This window comes from Trichosurus vulpecula, chromosome 2 (genome assembly GCF_011100635.1).
Source record: "Trichosurus vulpecula isolate mTriVul1 chromosome 2, mTriVul1.pri, whole genome shotgun sequence".
Taxonomy (NCBI): domain Eukaryota; kingdom Metazoa; phylum Chordata; class Mammalia; order Diprotodontia; family Phalangeridae; genus Trichosurus; species Trichosurus vulpecula.
In genome coordinates, this window is record NC_050574.1 from 124,415,062 (window position 1) to 124,435,714 (window position 20,653).

A 20,653-nucleotide genomic window follows, 5' to 3' on the forward strand; every position below is an offset into this window, starting at 1 on the left:
GCGGACAGGGGTCCTGGTAGAAAAGAAACAGATAAAACCAGGATTAGAGTGTAAAGGGGACTTATGAATCATTTAGGTCAATCCTGACATTTTCCAAAGGAGGATTCAGGGGCCCCCAAAGGAGATGGGGCTGGCTCAGGGTCACACAGCAAGTTAGTGGCAAAGAACTTGAACCCAAGTCCCCCAGAGGTGTCAAATTTGGGGGTCTGCAAAACTCCTCAGGGCGGCCAGAACCAGATAAAATGTTTAACAAAACAAATAAGATAAAAATATACAATATAATACCATAACAAAATACAAAAATAAGTAAATGAACATACAACACAGGTAATATTAACTTGTGGTTTTCTACATTAATATGCCACCTGCAAGCATCAGTTTCTGTTTGAAGTGCATTTGGGGGAGGGGGCAGGGATTGCCCTAGACTCATACCTAGAACACAGGATCCACATTTTAGGAAGATCGCTGACCAATGAAAGCAAGACCAGTTACCAGGGTGACCAATATGGAGAAAGTAACAGAAGCCGTGGCCTAATGAAGATTATTATTTGGATAAACTGGAGATGTTGAGGATCATAGTGCAGGGCTGGGGTGGGGGTGGGGGGGTGGAAAACCGCAGAGAGGCAGTTTCCAGTGCATGGAAAACCTTCCTAGGATTCACCAGTGGAAAAGTAAAATGAGCTGTCTCATAAGATAGTGAGCTCCCCACAGCTAGAGTTCTGCAAGCGAAAGCTTAATGGACACTCCATAGAGATCAGAGGATCATAGATCTAGACCTGGAAGGAAATTATGAGGCCGTAGTCTAAGCCCTGTTATTTTACAGATGAGGAAACTGAGGCTTAGACTGTGAATAAGGCCATTCGTATTGAATTGAGTCCCACATTTATCATCTTCCAATGTTTCAACAAGTGAGGCAGGAGAGCCCTGGACCTGGGGGGTGGAGGGGCATCAGGAAGCCAGGATCTTAGTCCCAGGTCTGCCACTGACTCACTTTGGGACCATAGGTAAGACCCTTCCTCTCTTGGCCTTCATTTCTATCTCTAAGAAATGGAGGACTCATAGATATCACAGACCTAGAATAGGAGGGACCTCAGAGGTGATTCCAGGCCAGTTAAGATTATACAACTAGTAACTGATAGAACTGTGATTCAGAATTAGGTTGTCTGGTTCAGAATCCAACCCTTTTCCCACTGCCCCTTTCCTGCGGCCTGCCGAAAAGGACCTGGGCTTAAATCCCAACTCTATCACTGACTACGTGACCCTAGTCAAGTCCCTCGTTCTGTTTCCTCCCCTCCTAAATGAGAGCTTGGATACCAGATGGTGTCTCAGGTTGCTTCCAGTTCTGAGATTCTGGGATGGTTTACCTCTGCTCAGGGCAGCTCACAGGTTTCCAGAGTTAGCTTGGCACCCTCCCTCCCCAACCCAGATTGCTTTCTCCTCTAGGAACTGGGTGGGGATTTTAAACTTCTGAGAAAAGGAGGAGGAAGGAAATGAAAGCCCTCGGAGGGGGGAAAAGGGGAGGAAGGATTAGGCAGTCAGGGGTCCAGGTTCTACTACCTCATTGGGCCTGAAGAGCCCAGCAGTGACTTGTATGGAGGAAGAGATGAGGCCCTAATCATTGTGCAGCAGCTGCCAAACATACAAGTGTTCTGCAAGAAAGCCAGAAGTCATCTGCTGATTACCCAATGTTTGGGGTTATCTAGATCACTGTTCCTCTCCCCTAAACACCACATGGCATATGGCATGTCGCCCATAAAAGGGCCCTTTGAAGAGCAGAAAGGGTGACAGAGGTCTGACATTAAGGGTTCTCTACAATCAAGTGCCTCCCTAACTTTTCAGTTTTCTCTCATACCATTCCCCTCTAGAAATTCTATTGTTCCACTAAACTAGATCATTCTAGGTCCTCCAAGCTTGCCCTGTATGTTCCTGCTTCCATAATTTTGTTCTTGATGCTTGGAATATCCTCTTTCCCCCTTTTGACCTTCTGAATTCCTACCTCTCCTTTAAATCCAGCTTGAATGCTACCTCCTCCAGGATGCCTTCTGTGCTCTTCCAGTGGTACAAATGGATTTGAATTCAGAGCACCTAGGTTCAATCCTCCTATCACCACTTAGTATATGCCTGTGTGGAATCTGGACCTCAGTTTCCTCATCTCTAAATAAGAGGGTTGGATGAGATATCTAAGGTCTTTCTCAGCTCTGACTTTCAGTGCTCTATATCCTAAGGCCTAAACCTAGTTCTGTAATTCTATGACCTCATATAGCACTTTCTCAACACTTCTGCTATGCACTTATCATGCATCATTGTGGATTTCGGTTTTCTGCGTTGGCATCTTAAACCCCTCCAAGACTGGAAGCCCTTTGAGGGCAGGGACTAGGTCATATTCAAACTTTGTATCTGCCTAGCTCAAAGTACCATTAATAGGGCTATTAATAAATATTTGTTGAGTTGAATTGAGCCTCACATTTCATCTTCCAATGTTTCAACAAATGAGGCTTAGCCTCCATTTCAACCTCTAAGAAATGAGAGGAATCGTAGGATCACAGATCTAGGACAGGAAGGGACCCTAGAGGTAATTCTAGTCCAACTCCTTCATTTTACAGAGGGGGGAACTGAGGCCCAATGAGGCTATATGACTGGTCCAAGAGGTCCCTCCAGGGATGCTTTCAGAAAAACCTGGGAAGACTTACATGAACTGATGCAAAGGAAAGTGAGCAGAACACAGTAACAGCAGCATTGTAACAATGATCGACTGTGAAAGACTTGGCTACACTGATCAACACAATGATCCAAGATCATTCCAAAGGTCTCATGATGAAAAATGCTATCCACCTCCAGAAACAGAACTAATGAATTCTGAGGGCAGATTGAAGCATACTTTTTTAAACTTTCTTTTTCTTTTTTTGGGTTGGGGAGCAACGTGGGAATATGGGAATGTTTTGCATGATTTCATATACATAATGGGTATCAAATTGCTTGCTTTCTCAATGGGTAGGGAAGGGGCCAAAGTGAGGGCATTTAGAACTCAAAAAAAATTTAAATGTTATAAATAAATATGAGTGAAGGAATAAATAAACATAAACAAAGCTAGCTAGCTAGTTAGATGGATGGAAGAAGAGGTTCCTCCAGTTCTAAGGTTCTAGGAGTCCACAGGTTTGTAGCATTGGTTCCATACAACAGGGCAAGAACATCTAGTCCAGGCTCATCATTTTGCAAAGAAAGAAAGTGAGGCTAGGAAAGGGGAAGGAACTTGGCCAAGTTCACATAGGAGGCCAGAAGTAGGAGTCGGGTCTAGAAAGAGGAAGCAGTTTGAGGATTCAGCCCCTCCACCCCACTTCTTCTTTCCTCAACTTCCTGTATTTTCCATCACCCTGAATTGACCCGGTGTCATTGACAGAGGGGTGCCCTCTTCCTTTACCCTGCCTGGGAACTGAAGAGCATTTGACTTCATAGTCAGAGATTCCCCTGTAAATCTATGTGAAATCCAAATTGCTTCTTGTCCCTCCTATTCATAGGAGCACTCATTTCCCCACGCCCATCACCTGCTCAGAATCTCCCTAAGGCCCTTAGGTGAGAGTCTAGATCCCTCAACCTGGCATTCAAGGCTCCTCAGTGGGGCCCCAACTTTTTCAGCCTCTTCTTCCCTTGGACTTTAACCCTCTTCCCCCAGTATTTAGGCAGGCTCTCCCCTCCTCAGAGAGCTAATTTTTCCTTTCTGTGCCAGCATTAGCTCTGTTTAAATAAAAAGAGGCCTGGCTTTGAGGTCAAGGGACATGGCTTGCTGTTGACCTTAGGCAGGTTGCTTCTCTCCCTCTTCTCTCTTTCGAAGTAGCTAAGTAGTGGAATGAATAGTCTGGAAGACCTGAGTTCAAATCCTGCTCTGTTGTGTGAGCCTGGGCAATTCACTTAATTTTTGTCTGTCTCAGTTTCCTCAACTGTAAAATGAAGCTAATCATAGCACCTACCTACCAGATTTGTTGGGAGATAATATCTGTAAAGCACTTACGCAGTTCCTGGCACATAGTAGGCGCTTAATAAATGCTTGCACCCTTTCCTCCCCTCTAAGACTATCAATTTCCCCATCTGTAAAATGGGAGAGAATAAGTCCTTGCTTTTTCCTCACAGGGCTGTTGTGAGGATAAAAAAAGAGAGAGAATGGGTAGCTACGTGAATGCTAGAATGTGGCCTTCGAGGCCAGTGTCCTCTGGGGAAGTATCTCCACAACAGCTCACCACAACCGCTTCTCCCACTTTGGCATGATAACGGAAGGAGCTTCGCTGAGTGGTCTGGGACAAGTCCATCCCTCTTTCTGGGTCTCAATTCCTGCCCCCGTAAATTGATGGAGTTGGATGAGCTGCTAAGACCCTTAACCAACTCTGACGTTCTGTTCCAGGGTGCCTCCAAGCTCCAACGTTCAGTCATTCTATAATCGACTCTCTGAGCTCTCAGGTCATCACTTAACACAGAGGACCACAGGATTTAGGGCAGAAGAGGCCACAAAACTGCAGGAAACTACTGCGATTTGCTCAAAGTCACCTAGCTAATAAGTGAGTGATAGAATGAGGATTTGAACTCAGGTCCTTGGACACAGAATCCATGCTTTCTACTATACTTATGTGATATCTTATGTGACTGCTAGGCTGGTCTCTTAAAGTACCTGCCTCACCCCTCCAACTGAGGACAGTGTCTCTCCATGCCACATGCCTTGGTTTCCCCATCTGCATCCATCCCAGTGACCACTCTGATCCAATTGCTGCCAGAGGCACAGATGGTTGGCAAATAACCTCTTGCTCTGAACCATGGACAACAAACAGAAAATCGAGGGAAAAAAATGAAAGAACCAACCAAGCAATAGAAAACTTCAGGTTAATATAAAGAGAGAAAGAATCCGTCTCCTGGCAACTCAGGCTTAACTAGGCCAGTGGGGGGTGACGAGAGGGGGGAAGCTCTCCTGACCAGAGCCCCGTGGAATGGGCACATTGAGACATTTTGAGAAGCAAGGTTTCTTCTTGCACATACAGCTGCTTCCCCTCTCACACTGGGGGCTCCCTGAGAGCGGGAACTCTGTGTCTCCCTCCCCAGACTAAGGGCTCCCTGTGGGTAGCTAGGACTGCGGCTCTCCCCTTCAGACTGAGAGCTCCCTTGAGAGGGGTCATGTCTCTCACTTCCTCCAGAGTTACTCAAATATTTGAGCACAGACAATTATCTCTCTAAATCAGCTATTCTCCAGCCTTCTCCTCCTCTCTCAGTGGATTTTCCCACTTTTGTCCTCATTCTAGTCACCCCTTTACTGAACTCTCTCCAAGTTTGTTAACACCCGACCAAAAATGTGGCTCTAAGATTTAATGCCACAGCCTGGAGGTGGCCGGACCCAGACAAAGGACAGCAGGACTGTATCTTCAGTCTGGTTCTAGACACTTCGCTTCTCTCTAATACCCCACTAGCCTTTCAGACAGCCAGGTTGGCCCAGTGGCTGGCCAAAACCCCTCAGGCCATTTTCATCCTTCTAACGTCTCTTAGCCATCTTGGGTAGCTGAGTTTTTGAACCCAAGGGTAATTCTTTTATATTAATACGGTTTATATTTCCTAACTAAATTTTGTGGCGGCAAAGAAACAAATTGGCCCTGGCTACTGTGGGAAGCTCTCTGGTGGACAGTGAGAGCCTGAAATGTAAGATTTCTCCCTGCAAGGGGGTGTGGTGGTGGCTAAGGGTGGTAGGAGTGTTGGTGGTGGCTGGGGGGTGGTGGGAAATATTTGTTCTATATTCCCAGCCTTCAGGAAGCTCCTCTAGGGGAAACCTCTGACTTTTAAGCCCAACTCTCTTACATGTCTCTGCCTCTTCCTAACTTAGCCAACACCATATTCTCCGTAAATTAGGATGTCACTTTACCTCGGTGGAACTGTTTTCCCATCTCTAAAGTGGAGACAGTAATTCTCATACAACTTTATAGTGTTAGACAAATAGGGACTAGAATTATCTTCTGGGCCTTGGTCTCCCCCTCCGTAAAAGAGGCAAATCACCCCCATTCTCCACACCCTCCCTCGGCTGTAGTGAGACTCATCACACGATGGTTATGGGGGCTACTTTTCAAATTCTCTCCTCAGCCTCCTCATTTAGTCTCAAGAAACCCAGGCTCTTTTCAATAAGCCTGACTCTCCAGCATCATCAGAAGGGCAAAATCTGCTGTCAAAAATTGGGAGACTGGGGCAGCTAGGGGGCGCAGTGAGTAGAGCACCGGCCCTGGAGTTGGCAGGACCCAAGTTCAAATCCAGCCTTAGACACTTGACACAGTAGTGTGTGACCTTGGACAAGTCACTTAACCCCAATTGCTCTGCCCTCCCTTCTCCAAAAACAAACAAAAAAGTTGGGAGACCCAAGTTTACATCCTGGCTTTGTCATATAATCGCTGTGTGACTCTGTGGAAGTCAGTTCCTCTCTGGTCCTCGATTCCTCCTTCTGTAGAATGGGGGCAGCCCGCATGCTACCTAACTAGCTCATGGGAGCGTTGAGTGTTTTGTGTTTTGTAAACCTTAAAGCATTTGGGAAATGGGAGCTGCCTCTGCTGCTTTCTGACCCTCAATTTTCTCACCTGTAAGAGTGCTGACACCTGTGCTACGTACTTCACAAGGATGGTGGGTAAGGGTCAAAGGAGACAGCGCCTATAAAATGCCCATTATTTGTACCTCACCTCTTCCAAGAAGCCCCCCCAGATAGACTCCCCCCAGGAGGTCCTCTGATCCAAGACCTTTGTTGGACAAAGGCACGAAATGAAGGAACTTTGCTAAGGTCTCACATTGAAGTAAAAATTTCACCTGAGAGTGTTTCCAAAGGAGCAGCTTCAGCTTCAGAGCAGTCTTTAAACAGTCTTGAAAGCCTCCCAGGCACAGGATGGTCCCCAGAACCGTCAGTGGGGGCTGTTGCTAAGAGCACTGGGGCTTCAGGACACACCCTCCCCTTCCCAATACCTTAGGGAGTTTTCAGAGCCAGGAAGCTAACATCCTTCGGGAAACTGGGGGACTTCCAGAGGAGACCGGGGAATAACCCACTAGAGCAGCAGGTGGGAGACAGGAACGAGAGTGCCTCATAGAACCCACAACAGGCACAGTAAGCAGAGGCCCTCAGTGTCCAAACCACAAAATGTCAGAGCTGGCAAGAACCTGAGAGCATCGAATTGAGAACATCAGCTGGGGTAACTGGAACGTTGGAGCTGGAAGAGAGCTTACAGACTAAAAGCAAATGAGGATCATAGCTCAAGATCTGGAAGGGACCACCTCGTTGTTGTTGTTTAGTTGTTTTCAGTCATGTCTGACTCTTTGTGACCCCATTTGGGGTTTTCTGGCAAAGAAACTGAAGTGGTTTGTCATTTCCTTCTCCAGCGCATTTTACAGTTAAGGAAACTGAGGCAAACAGGGTTAAGTGACTTGCCCAGAGTCACACAGCTAGGAAGTGTCTGAGGCCAGATTTGAACTCACAGACAAGTCTCCCTGACTCCAGGATTGAAGAGGCCACCTCAATCAAATCCAACCCTCCTATTTTACAGATGAAGAAGCAGACCCAAGGACTTTCAAATGACTTGTCCAAGGTCACAAGGGTAGTATCAGAGGCACGATTTGAACCAACTCCTCTGATTTCCCTCCAGAGTCTGTGCCCTTCCTCCTATACCACTAGCAAGCAGGGGACCCTCTGGTCCTACCTCCTTATTTTACAAAGCATATGGAGGAATTGAGAGCCAGGGAGGTAAATGATTTCCCCAGGTCACATAGAGAGAGAGAGAGAGAGAGAGAGAGAGAGAGAGAAGCATATGGAAGAGAAGAGAGGGGGAGAGAAAGAGGACAGAGAGAGAGTGAGAAGGTGTGTTTGTTAGTTAATACCATGATAACTATTTCAATATAATTAGTTTCCTTGCTAATCTTGTGTATTTTCTTTTAGCTGTCTAACGATATTATTCTGAAAAGGAACTCATAGGCTTCACTAGGCTGTTGTCAAAGGGGTCCATGACCCAAACAAGGTTAAGACCCCCTGCTCTAAATGCAGAACCCAGGTATCCCTCCCCTCCCTTGCCAAGAGCATTCTTGTCTCACACATACACACACACACACACATTCTGCTGTGTCAAAGGAGAAGTTTTTAGTATCTGGGTTCACACACACACACACACACACACACACACACACACATTCTGCTGTGTCAAAGGAGAAGTTTTTAGTATCTGGGTTCCCTCCCTTACTTCCCACCCTTTATCTTCTTCTGACCCCCTTCCCATTTCCTGTTTACACAGCCCACACTATAGCAAACAGAGGGGCCCATATGACCCTATCAGCAATGGTGACTAGTATTTTTTTAAAGGGGAAAGGGAGGGTGGAGGTGGGGGTGGGGGTGACAGATCTGGTTGGCCTGCTTCTGAAAGCATTGATAAGAGAGTTTTTCAAAGTCGTGTTGTGGCCTTGTAAAGCCTTATGCACAGACACAGACACAGACACAGACACACAAACACACACACACACACACACACACACACACACACACACACACACACACACAGACTGGGAGCTAGGGAGGAATTACTGCTCCCTTGATTATAGGTTGCCTGTGATGCTCTGATCTTATGTCTGTTTCTCATGGGCATCTTCCCCCAGTTTCAGACCAGGGCTGGCTGAAGGCTGTGGCCACCTGTTCCCTTCCCTCTAGGACATCCATGAGGTCCAGGGGCTCTATGTTCTCCCTAAGCAGAGACACTCCTAAGGAAGACACCTAGTCTACAAGCCTGGCAGAGAACTGAGGAGGGAAAAGAGGTTCTTGGCATGTGGGGGAGGGGAAGCCTTCAGACACCTTCCTGTGGTTACTTTGGAGGGACTGACAGCCCTCCCCACCTTTTTTTGGAGGCAGCTAGATGGAGCAGTGGATACACTGCTGGACCTGGAGTCAGAAAGACCTGAGTTCAAAGCTGGCCCCAGACACTTACCAGCCATGTGAGTCTAGACAAGTCACTTAACTTGTTTGCCTCATTTTCCTCAGCTGTAAGATGGGGATAATAATAATCTTGGAGGATTGTTGTGAGACTCAAATGAGACAATATTTGCAAAGTGCTTAGCACAGTGCCTGGCACATAGTAGGTGCTATTATAAATGCTGGCTATTGCTGTTGAAATTGTTTCTATTATGTTCTTACTCTGCCCCAGAGGGGCAGCGATGAGGTGCCTAGGAAGGCAGGTGATCTTTGAGATTGGTGAGAAAAAGATCCCACAGCAGAAAGCAATGTGGCCTCGGAAAACTGACATCAGTGAGTGGGAGAGGGGGCTGCAGAGGGGAGACCCAGGATCGAGAGTCATAGAGGGTTCCATTTGCTGCTTCCTACTCAGGTAACCCAGTGTTTCTAGCTAGGCCCTAAGCCCCTCCAGAATCCTCCTGGGGAATGGAGGACGTAAGATTGAGCACTGTCTATATGCAAGGTACTGTGTGTGTGCTAAGCTCTGGAGAGACAAGGAAAGGTCAAAATAGCTCCTGCCCTCAAAGACAGTATACTCTAAGGCAGCCAGGCAGATATCCGTAAACTCCCGAGGAAGGACTTGAATCCTAGATTAAATTAAATCCTATTAGATTAAATTAGACCCAATTAATGCTGGATTAGATTTCAGCTGCTGGTGAGGGGACACACTGGATGTCATCTTCCCCCGGGATGGAAGAGGCCTTCTGAAGTGATCCCAGCCATCCGCTTGCCTCTAGGCAGGGTGCATTTCTGTCTTAAGGAAGCAGACTGTCTGGGATTCTAGACTGGGCACACCTAGGTAGGCAGTTCAGGTAGTCTTGGAGATGAAAAGGTCTGTGGGGATCGGGAAAAAGAGGCAGGCAGGGCCAAGTGATAATTGGCCCTTTGGAGGTTAAAGAGAGAGAAGACTGGAGATGCATAAAGGAACCCTCTCCACCCCATCTCAGCCCACCCACACGCTTCTACCAACCAAAGCACTTTCTCTGGCTGAGCCCTGTAATTGGTGCCCGGGGTCTATGGCACCCACCCTCCTCTCCTCAAGGGAGCTCTTAGGTCTCAGCCCTCATGGTCCTCAGGAAGCCACCCCCACATCTGAGAGGACCCCAAGAGGAGACAGGACATGTGGACATACAAAGCTACCAGCCAAGGCATATAATGAGCTTGGAGGTGTGGAGGGAGAGGGAGGAGGGAGAGCAGTGGCCTCAGATCATGGAAGACGAGACAAAGTCCTCCTCAAAAAGGTGTGGCTGAGCTGAATAGCTGAGGACTCTGCTATTGCTTCCAGCCCTCTTCCTCCAGGATGTCTGCCAGGATGTCAGGGAAGGAGGATGGGATAGCTCAGAATCAAGAAAGCAAGAAAAACTGAAACTTTGTTCCATCCAACCAGCCCAGCCTGGGCATTGCCTCCTGAGGCCCAGCTTTCCCCATCCACTGGGGTGGGAGGGCCTTCTCTGGCTTCTCCCACAGAGCCTAAGATTGGGACTTGGTTAGGAAGCCCTGAGTTCAAATCTCACTTTTTTTTGAGGGGGGAAGGCAGGGCAATTGGGGTTAAGTGACTTGTTCAAAGTCACACAGCTAGTGTGTCATGTGTCTGAGGCTGGATTTGACCTCAGGTCCTGTTGACTCCAGGGCTGGTGCTCTACTCACTGCACCACCTAGCCGCCCCTTAAATCCCACCTGTGAGACTTGGTTTTCATGTGACAATAATACTGATACTGCCCGCTTCCTAAAAGTTATGGGGGAAAGTACTTTATAAACCTTAAAGTACTAGAGAGATTTCTCTCCATTGACAGAGCACCCCTGGCTGATAACCCTAATAATCCTATCCAGACTTGGACAGTGCTTGCCCTCAAGGAGCAGGAGGGCTTTATAAGCTAAATTTAAACAAAAAGACCCCAGGCTTATCATAACTGCTTCCATTTCTATAGGGCCTTAATTAAAACACTGACAAAGTACTTTGCTCATACCAGCCTTTGGAGGGAGATGATATAAGGATAACTAGTTCCATTTTACAGATGAGGAAACTGAGGCTGAGAAAGGAAATGACCCTCCTAGGGCCACACCGCTATTAAAAGACAGAACCAGGATCTGCAATTTTGCCTGTGTGGGCAACTCCAGGTAATGCAGACCTCAGCTCTTCTAGGACCAAGCAGATAAAACAATGACTTGCCCAGGGTCACACAGCTAACTGTCAGAGGCAGGATTTGAAGAAGCCAGATCCTTCCTGGCTCCCAGCACCTTAGATGCACCTCATTACCTTGCCTTTTAATCAGTCAATCAATATTTATTAAGTGCCTACTATGTGTCAGGCACAGCACTAAGTGCTGAGGATACAAAAAGAGGCAAAACACAGTCCCTGCCCTCAAGAAGCTCACAATCTAATGAGGAAGACATGCAAACAAATGTAAACAAACCGAGCCATATACTAGATAAATAGGAAATAATTAACAGATAGTAGGCACTAGAATTAAGAATTAGAATTAAGTCAAACCCCTGTGGGCTTACAATGGGAGAGGAACAAGTCTTTTGTTAAAAGTTACCATCACCCTCCTCTAGGCTTTTTCAAATCCTACCTGTCCTTCAAGGCCCCGGTGGAGGCCTGCCTCTTTCAGAGGCCCTCTGGTAACTCCAGCAACTGATGGTGTCTTCTTTCCCTTCTGAGAGTTTCTGCAGCCCTGACTGTCTGAATCCCAGCAAAGTGTAGTCTGGTCCTTAATGACAGACCAGTTTTTGTGGCTGGTTAACTATTTCTTGCACTCACTGAGTCTTTCCCGCTTCCAGGACCGAGACTGATCATGGCAATTAACATGAGCTCAGCTGCCTTTGAGGATTGTTTTAATTTACCTTCTTTGGCACAGTCAGTGTGCATGTGACTCTTCTGGTCCTACTTTCTTCACTCCACATCATTCCTTACAAGTCTTTCCATGTTTCTCATGACACACTAATCTTCTATTACATTCATATGCCACTTTACTCATTCACCTTCATTTTTAGGAGAAGGTAAGTGATCTCCTAGAGACCCCTAGGAAATTGCAGATCCAGGATTTGACCCCAGGCTTCTGGGCTCCAAGTCCAGGAGTCTTCTCCACACCATCTGGCCTCCCTTCTGGCCCTCTTCCAGAAGCCTTGACCAGTCCAGGGGGCATGGGGCTCTGATACATGAGCTTTTGCCTTATCTTGCCAAGAACGAGGCCCCATGTAGCCTCCCATGTTCCACCCTGCCCCTGTCTAGCACCCCACTCCCGCCTCGTGAACTACCTTACCCCAGGATTTCCTTGCCCTTGACAGCAAAGACTGTCTTGCCTGTGTTTGTATCCCCAGCCCTTAGCACTGTGCCTGAAACACAATAAGCACTTAATAAATGCATTATGTATCTTTATCTAACCACCACTGTAACCTGCAGCCTGTTTCTCCTTGTCTGTATTCCTTTTGCAGCCTCTTCATATTGACCATGGGGGCATGACCAAAAAAAAAGCTCACTGTGACAGAAGATGCCTGGGTCCTAGTTTCAGACTATGTGACCTTGGTTAAGTCCCATTCTCTATCTGGGCCTCAGTTTCCCCCCTTCATGAAATGAAGGGATCGTACTAAATGATCTCTTAAGGCACCTCATGACTCGGACATTCTACGACTAACTAGCTCTGTTCCTGCTGACTTTTCTCCTTTCAGGACTCGTAAGCTTGGATGACATCATTCAGTGAGGCTGACCCAGGACTATAGATAGAGGTTCAGAGGGCACCAGCCTCCTTGCCCTATTCAAATTTTCTGCCCACCCAGCTCTGTCAGGTCAGACACCATCTCTCCCCAGCCCGTCTGTCCTCCATCCCACCCTACCTACTAATTGGCACCTTCCTTAAACCTGCTTATTTATAGAGACTTGGCAGGATTTGGGGAGGCAGGCCTTAGGGGATGCTAAGCAAAGGGTTTGGGCAGGGGGAGTGGAGTCCTGAGTGGATATCCTGAGTCTCTGGCTGCTTCCCTTCCAGGCCACAGCCCAGCTACTCGAGAAGATGCTGTCAACAGGAGAAGTTCAATACGGGATAAGGAGCCCTGGGCTGGGAGCCAGGAGTCAAGGGTAGAAGCTGTGACCCTCTTGACACCGAATGGCTGTGTGACCTTCAGCCCTTCTCCGGGCTTCAAATTCTCTACCTTTAAAAGGAAGGAATGTATCAAAATACGCATGAACAGCACTTTGTGGGGTAACAAATAACTGGAAACAAAATGGGTACCCATCGATTGTGGAATGGCTGAACAAACTGTGGTAAGCAATTGTGGGAAGTAATGGAATAAAATTGCACCATAAGAAATGGTGAATATGAGGAATTCAGAGAAGCATGAGATGACTTGTATGAACTGATAGAGTAAAATAAGCAATACCAGAAGAAAGACTGATACAAAGGCTACAGTGATGTAAGTGAAAAAAAGAAACCACGAAGCCCAAAGTCATGTGATCTGTTCTTGTTTAGCTGATTAGGTATGTCCAGCTCTTTATGACCCCATGTGGAGTTTTCTTGGCAAAAATTGTGGGGTAGCTTGCCATTTCTTTTTCCAGCTCATTTTACATATGAGGAAACTGAGGCAAACAGGGTTAAGTGACTTGCCCAGGGTCACACGGCTAGTGTTTGAGGCTGGATTTGAACTCACACAGAGGAGTCTTCCTGACTCCAGGACCGGTGCTCTGTAGACTATGGCTCCACCTAGCTCCTCAAGTCATGTTAATAGTGACAACCAGCCTTGGTCCCAGAGAAGAAGAAATGCGCTCTTTCTTTTCCTTATTAAGTGTTAAGGAGAGGTAGGGAACTATGGGTATTTAATGTTGCATACCACTGTCTGACATTTACTATGTCATTCAATTTTGCGTAACTGTTTTGTGGGTTTGGGTTTTGGTGGGGCGGGACGGGTTAAAAGAGAGATCTCAACGGCACGATAGGAAGTATGTCCTTAAACAACAATGATGTAAAAAGGACACCAGTCTAGCTTTTTACAAAGAAGGATAGTGCTTTAAGGTTTACAAAAGGCTGCCATTCATAATTGTCCTTTGAGGTAGGGAGAGAGAACAAGTATTATTTTCTCCCTTTTTCTGAGATGGAAACTGAGAAGGCTTTGTCAGAACACATTTGGCCAAGGTCATCCATCTATTAAATGTCAGAACTAGGACTGGAACCCAGGCCTTCTTTCAGTTCTGTTTCTGAGGCCTTTACCAGCTCTGACTCTGGATGGGATCAGTCTTTATAAAGAAGCTTTTGAACCTCATTTTAACATCTGCTGGCTTAGCACAGTGCCCGGCACATAGTAGGCACTTAATAGAAATGTTTATGGACTGACTGACTGATCCAGACCACCTTCCCCAGGCCCTGGCTCTCAATTAATCAGTCAATCAATCAATAAACATTTAGCAAGCACCTACTATGTGCTAGGCAGTAGCTATACAAAGGGAAAAGTGAAAACAGTTCGGAGTTTCGATTCTAAAGAAGGAGACAACAGGTTAGACAAGATGAACAGAGATCAAATACGATCTTGGAGTAGAAGGCACTAGCAGCTTCAAGGAGCAGGAAAGGCCTCCTGGAGAAGATGGTACATGAGAAGTCTTGAAGGAATCCAAGGATCCAGGGGGCAGAGAACACGGTGGGATCAGCTGCCAAACATGGATGACAGCCAGTGAGAAGTAAGATGAGAGACGGACCATTATATGTGAGGAATAGCAAATATGCCAATATGGCTGGATGGCAGAGAAGGCTGAGGACAGTCATTAGAAGGGTAAGAAGGGGCCAAGCTGTGAAAGCTTTAAGTGACAGACATAAAGGACATAAGGGCGACAGGTTTTTGGCTAGTAGGCAGGCTTCCCCCATACCTCCTAGGCTCCTTTCTGCCTCCGGATTTTTTAGCCAATGATCTAGGGACATCATATTGGCCTTCCTGGCAGGGACTGGCATGAGGTGCCCCCTTCCAGAAATCCTAAGGTCATAAGATCTAGGGCTGGAAAGGACCTTGGTGCTAATTTTCCCTTATCTTGTAAAGGGGTCAGTCTACCATCCCACTTCCCAGCAGTTTCCTCAAGATACCTCCCAGTTTCACTTTCCAGCAGCTCTCTATGCTTTGTTTTCATCATTAGAATTTAAATTTCTACAAGACATGGACTATTTGACTTGCTTATATTTGAATCTCTAGTGCTTGGTACAGCGACTAGCATATTTTCAGTCATTTTTCAATTGTGTCCAACTCTTTGTGACCCCTTTGGGTTTTTTTTTGGCAGAGATACTGGAGTGTTTTGCCATTTCATTCTCTACATCATTTTCCAGATGAGGAAACTGAGGCAAATAGGGCGAAGTGACTTGCCCAGGGTCACACAGCTAGTGTGTGTCTCAGGCCAGATTTGAACTTAGGAACATGAGTCTTCTTGACTCCAGGCCCTGTTTTCTATCCACTGAGCAATCTAGGTGTCCTGACTGTCATACAGTAAAGGTACATAATAAACACTCTACTTATCTAATCTAGTTGAACCCCTCAATTTTCAAGAGGCAGATAAGGTCAAGTGGCAAATTATTTACTCAAGCTCACACAACATAGTAAGTGGAAGTTGACTCATGCCATACATATCTCCTCAGAGAGACAGGCCAGACTCCTTGGCCTGGCATTCAAAGCCCCCCGCTGCCTGACCTCAGCCTCCATAAGTCATATTGGTCCATGCCTCAAATGCCTTTAAGTCCTTCACACATTCATCAATCTACAAGGAACTGACACAGTCCCATTCCTGTATTTTTGACAGAGGAGGAAACAAGCCCAGAAAGAGGAAGAGCCTTGCCTTGGATCAAACAGTGAATAAATGTCAGAGCTGGGACTGGGACCTGGCCAGGTCTCCTGGCTCTCTCCATTTTCCTTGTTCTCCTGATCCCCTTTTCCCTGCTTGGGTAAATGCTACTCATCCTTCAAAGCCTAGCCTTTAATGTAAGGCCTCCTCCAATCCAATGAACATTTATCAAGCACCAGGCACTGTGCTAAGTTGCTGGGAATACAATTAATAAAAAGAAAGACAATCCCTGTCCCCAAAGAGCTTATAATCTAAAGGGGGAGACAATGTACAAAAGGCAGCAAGAAAGTGGGGACAGGATGGTGTTGTAACAATCTCGCTAGCAGCTGCTGTAGGAGTATAGGATCCACCAACAACCAGCACCCGGAAAGCTGCCAATACAGGTTCTTTGATCTGCTTTACTAAGGAAAGTAACTTTAAGGGGTTAACAATCTCAGTTTAATCAAATACACAAACATCATTCACTTAGTTCAAGGGAAAAAGCCAGCACCCTGAACTTCAGAGCAAATACAAACAGAAATTACAAATATCAACAGACAGACTTTGTCTGATTCAAATCACAATTCATAGTTACCAGAGAAGAACCAACATCTGGGTTGTAAAGCTGGGGGGCAGTTTGTAGTTTGCCCAGAGTCTCAACACTCCTTCCATGAGTGTGCCCCCAAAATCAAATGCCAAGCTCTCCTCAATTATATCCAGTTTGGAGCCCTGAGGGCTCTGACCTCACCCAGGCTGGGTCTGGGAAAGTTCTCCATCCCCAGGATCACATCATATAAAAATCAATGACTCCCAATTGTCTCAGTGCTGAGAAATACTCCAAGACAAAAAGATCCTGCTTTATCTGCTCCATTCAAACAAAGGCCAAAATCATTAAAGGCACTTAAGAGAAGAAAAGCAAAAAGTCCCGCCTTAATTATTATTACAGATGGGACACCAGGGGGTACATCTTGTTCCATGGAGTTGCAGTAGATACCAAATGAAGTGAGCTGAGTCCGGTTTCTGCTCTCTAGAAAGGAGAGCATGGGGAGGAGTTTGGAGGGGAGGTGAGGGAGGTGACACTAATCAGGGGAGTTAGCAGCATGGTGGTGAGTTTAGAAGTGATGAGCTTATCCTGGGAGGGGCATCTTGTTCTGTGGAGTTGAAGCCAGGCAGGCCAGCAGATGCAAAATGGAGACTATTCTCCAGATAGTCTTCCCATACAAACTACTGCATCCATCCCATCTTTGCCTTTTCTGACCTCCCATAGCATGGTAAGTATGAACTAAACGATTTTACCACCTTTTATTGCTGCTCCCTCCCCTCCCCAGTTCATCTTCTCCATCCAGCTGACCTAGGAAGGGGACAAGGATCAGGGCAGGGGTATCCCTTCCCTCTCCCATTCCTATAACATCTAGGCCTGGGTACAGAGGAAACACTGTGGGAGAAACAGCCCTAGGTCTGAATGTTTGAAGACTTGTTTCTGTTAATAACTTTCTCTGTGTGAAAGGGATACCGATCAATTGGGGGATGGCTAAACAAACTGTGGGCCCTGAATGTAATGGACTATTTCTCTGCTAGAAGAGATGATAAATATGGTGGATACTAAGAAGTATGGAAAGACTTTCATGAACTGATGCAGAGTCAAGTAAGCAGAGCCAAAGAAACCACATACATGATGACTACAACAATGAAAATGAGAAGAAAAAAAAAACAAAAATGAATGTTGCAAAATTAAAAAAACAAAAACAAAACAAACTTGGCTCCAAAGAAGAGATATGATGACACCTCCCCCAACTCCTTTGCAGAGGTGGCAGGTCCAGGGGTTTGAAACATTGCATACGTTTTCAGACTTTTTTCTGAGGTATTGGTTAGTTTTGCTGATACTTTGCCTCTTTTTTTCTTGAAAAAATATACTTCGAATTCTCAGCTCTTTCCCCAAGCTCAGTGATGCTGCATCAGCATCTCTGAGACAAGGTGGTAAAGGTCAGTCAATGGAAATGGCCATATTGGGTGCTTGGTGACCAGGGCTGCATTCACCTCAGGTGGAGTGGCTGTTGCGGCCACCAACCACCCCTTCCTTGACCTCAACTACATGGATTTTATGTTTCATTATAATTCCACCCATGGCATATTCAAAGGCACTGTCAAGGCTGAGAATGGAAAGGTGGGGATCAATGGAAAAGCCATTATTATCTTTCAAGAACATGACCCCATCAATATTAAATGGGGAGTCATGCTAGAGCTGAGTATGTAGTAGTGAATCCACTGGTGTCTCTGCCACTATGGAAAAGGCTGGGCCTCACCTGAAGGGTGGAGCCAAGTGTGTGTCATTATCTCTGCCCCTTTGGCTGATGCCCATATGTTCATGTTGGGAGTGAACTGTTGGAAATAATTCCCTTAAGATTATCAGTAATGCTTCCTGTACTGCTAGGCCCCACCCTAGCCAAGGTCACCCATGACAACTTGAGCATTGTGGAAGTACTCATGGTGGAGGTCCATGCCGTTACTGATACCCAGGAGACAGTAGATGGCCCGTCTGGCAAGTTGTGGCATGATGGGTATGGTGCTGCCCAAAGCATCACCCTTGTTTCCACTGGTGTTGCTAAGATTATGGGTTAGGTCATCCCCGAGCCGAATGAGAAGCTCAAAGGCATGACCTTCAACGTTCCTAGGCTCAGTGATCTGTCGAGGATCTGATACGACACCCGGAGAAACCTGCCAAATAGGATATCAAGAGGGTGATGAAGCAAACATTTATTTGGGGCCCCTTGGAACAACTTGGGCTACACAGAAGATCAGGTTGTATCCTGTCACTTTCACAGCGAGGCCTAACTCTTCCGCCTTCGATGCAGGCACTTGGATTGCCCTCAATGACCTTTTTGTCAAGCTCATTTCTTGGTACAACAAGGAGTGTGGTTATAGGAACCATGTAGTAGACCTCATGATCTGCACAACCTCCAAGGAATAAAATGGTAAGTCATGGATCTTTATCCCCAGTCAAAAGAGGAGTTCCACCATTGGGGACCCTCACCTATTTCCCTATACTGAAAATCTCATGCCTCCTATAGTCCTTGCCTCCCCTTTGGTAGTGGGGAAAAGCAGGGTTCTGTGTTGTATACCATAAAGTTACCATATTCAGTGCAAATAAATAAGTAAAATACAAAAAATATCCTTTGTTACATGGGAAGGCTCTCTCAGACAAGAGGAGGGATACTAGGAGAAATTCGAATGATGTAAAAAAACAAAAAACAATACAAATGTATGTTTAAAAACTCACTGTTTGATATTATGCAAATCACTTCCCTCCCCCCCGCCCTACTTCCTACCCTGGGACTTAACCTCCTTATCTGTAAAATGAAGCAAGTGATACATGATATACTTCTCTGCCTCAGAGGGTGGGTGTTTATGAAAGAAGAGCTGTTTAAAGTGCCATGGAAAGCTGAGCTGTTAGAACCACGAGGTGGTAGAAAGAACACCAAACCTGGAGTGGGGACACATGGGTTCAAATCCCAACACTGACACAAACTAGTTATGTGAGTGACCTTGGATTTTAGAAACCACTTTACTTTTCTGAACCTCAGTTTTCTCATCTTTAAAGTGGGGATAATAACACTTGTAGCACCTACTTCACAGGATTGGTAGAATCACAGAACCAAAGCCAGTATAAGGCAAAATTTGAACCTGGGTCCTTTGATTCCAAAGCTCTTTCTATTGGAACATACCACACTTTAGGCTCCTCAGTAGATTATAAACCCCTGGAGGCCAGGATCTATTATATCTTTATCTTAATATCACCAATGCCTAGCCCACCACTGGCATATGGCAGTCATTTAATAAAGGCTTCTTGAATGGTTGTGAGGAAAGGAGCTTTAGCAACCTTAAAGGGCTCTGCAAATGGGAGCTATAATTACTATTGTTTTGATGACCTGAATTGAACCTGGTATAAGGAAAGGTACTGAGAGAGAGAGAGAATGCCTTACATGGCAGTTATTTACCTAAGGCAAAGGACAGGGGAGGCTTTTTTCTACTCCTAGACTCTCTTGGAAGGTGCTCAGGTCTACACCCAGCACAGAGCTGTGCCCCTGTATGGGCTTTAATAAATATTTGTCGAATGGGTAGACAGAAAAATCAAAGGATGAATGAATGGGGGGGGGCTGACTTCCTCACTTTTGTCCCCCTTCATCTGCTCTTATCTGCAAATGCACATCCTCCACACCCCCTTTTCCCTTCTCCCCAGCCTCAGGGATGAAGTACAGAACTTCTTACAGACACTTAGGAGGGGCAGATGCACCATGGGCTGGGATCTCAGTCAATATTGACCTTATTTCTAAGTTTAGCTCTGTGTGTGTGTGTGTGTGTGTGTGTGTGTGTGTAATTGGAGCATTGGAGCACTGGTAAGTCTCTGAAGCGGAGGACCATGGCGAATCTGTCCATTGGGAGGACATGGAACAAGGTGGCATAGAGGTCCCAGGAAAGCCTGGGGTGGTGGGCTAGAAGGAGGAAAAAACAGAGCGGCTGGCTTCTGGTCTGTGATTCCCTGCTGTGTGACCTTGGGTAAGCCCGGTTGGGGCCTCTGGTTCTCCCCACCCAAGGGGACAGTGCTAGGAAGGTGAGCCCTGTTTGCCTTCATGGACAGAGCTGCTAAGGAGCAGGTTTTGTGTATTCAGCTCCCATAGCCTGGGGAACCTTGGCACCCGGTACTCCTGGAGCTGGCCAGATGGTCCCTCCTGGGCCATGGTGTTCCCAGCCACATCCAGGCAGGTGCTAAACAGGCTGCTGGGATGGAAAGAGTCTTGCACAGGGAGTCAGGAAGCCAGGGCTCCAAGTCCCCTCAGCTCTGCATGACCCACAATGTGACCTTGGGGCAAGTTCTCCCCTCT

The 20,653-nt window shown here is 46.4% G+C and overlaps 1 pseudogene; it reads left to right on the forward strand.

Moving 5' to 3' along the window:
- Positions 1-9,189: 9,189 nt before the first annotated feature.
- On the forward strand, positions 9,190-18,741 carry LOC118836740 (annotated as a pseudogene).
- Positions 18,742-20,653: the final 1,912 nt, after the last annotated feature.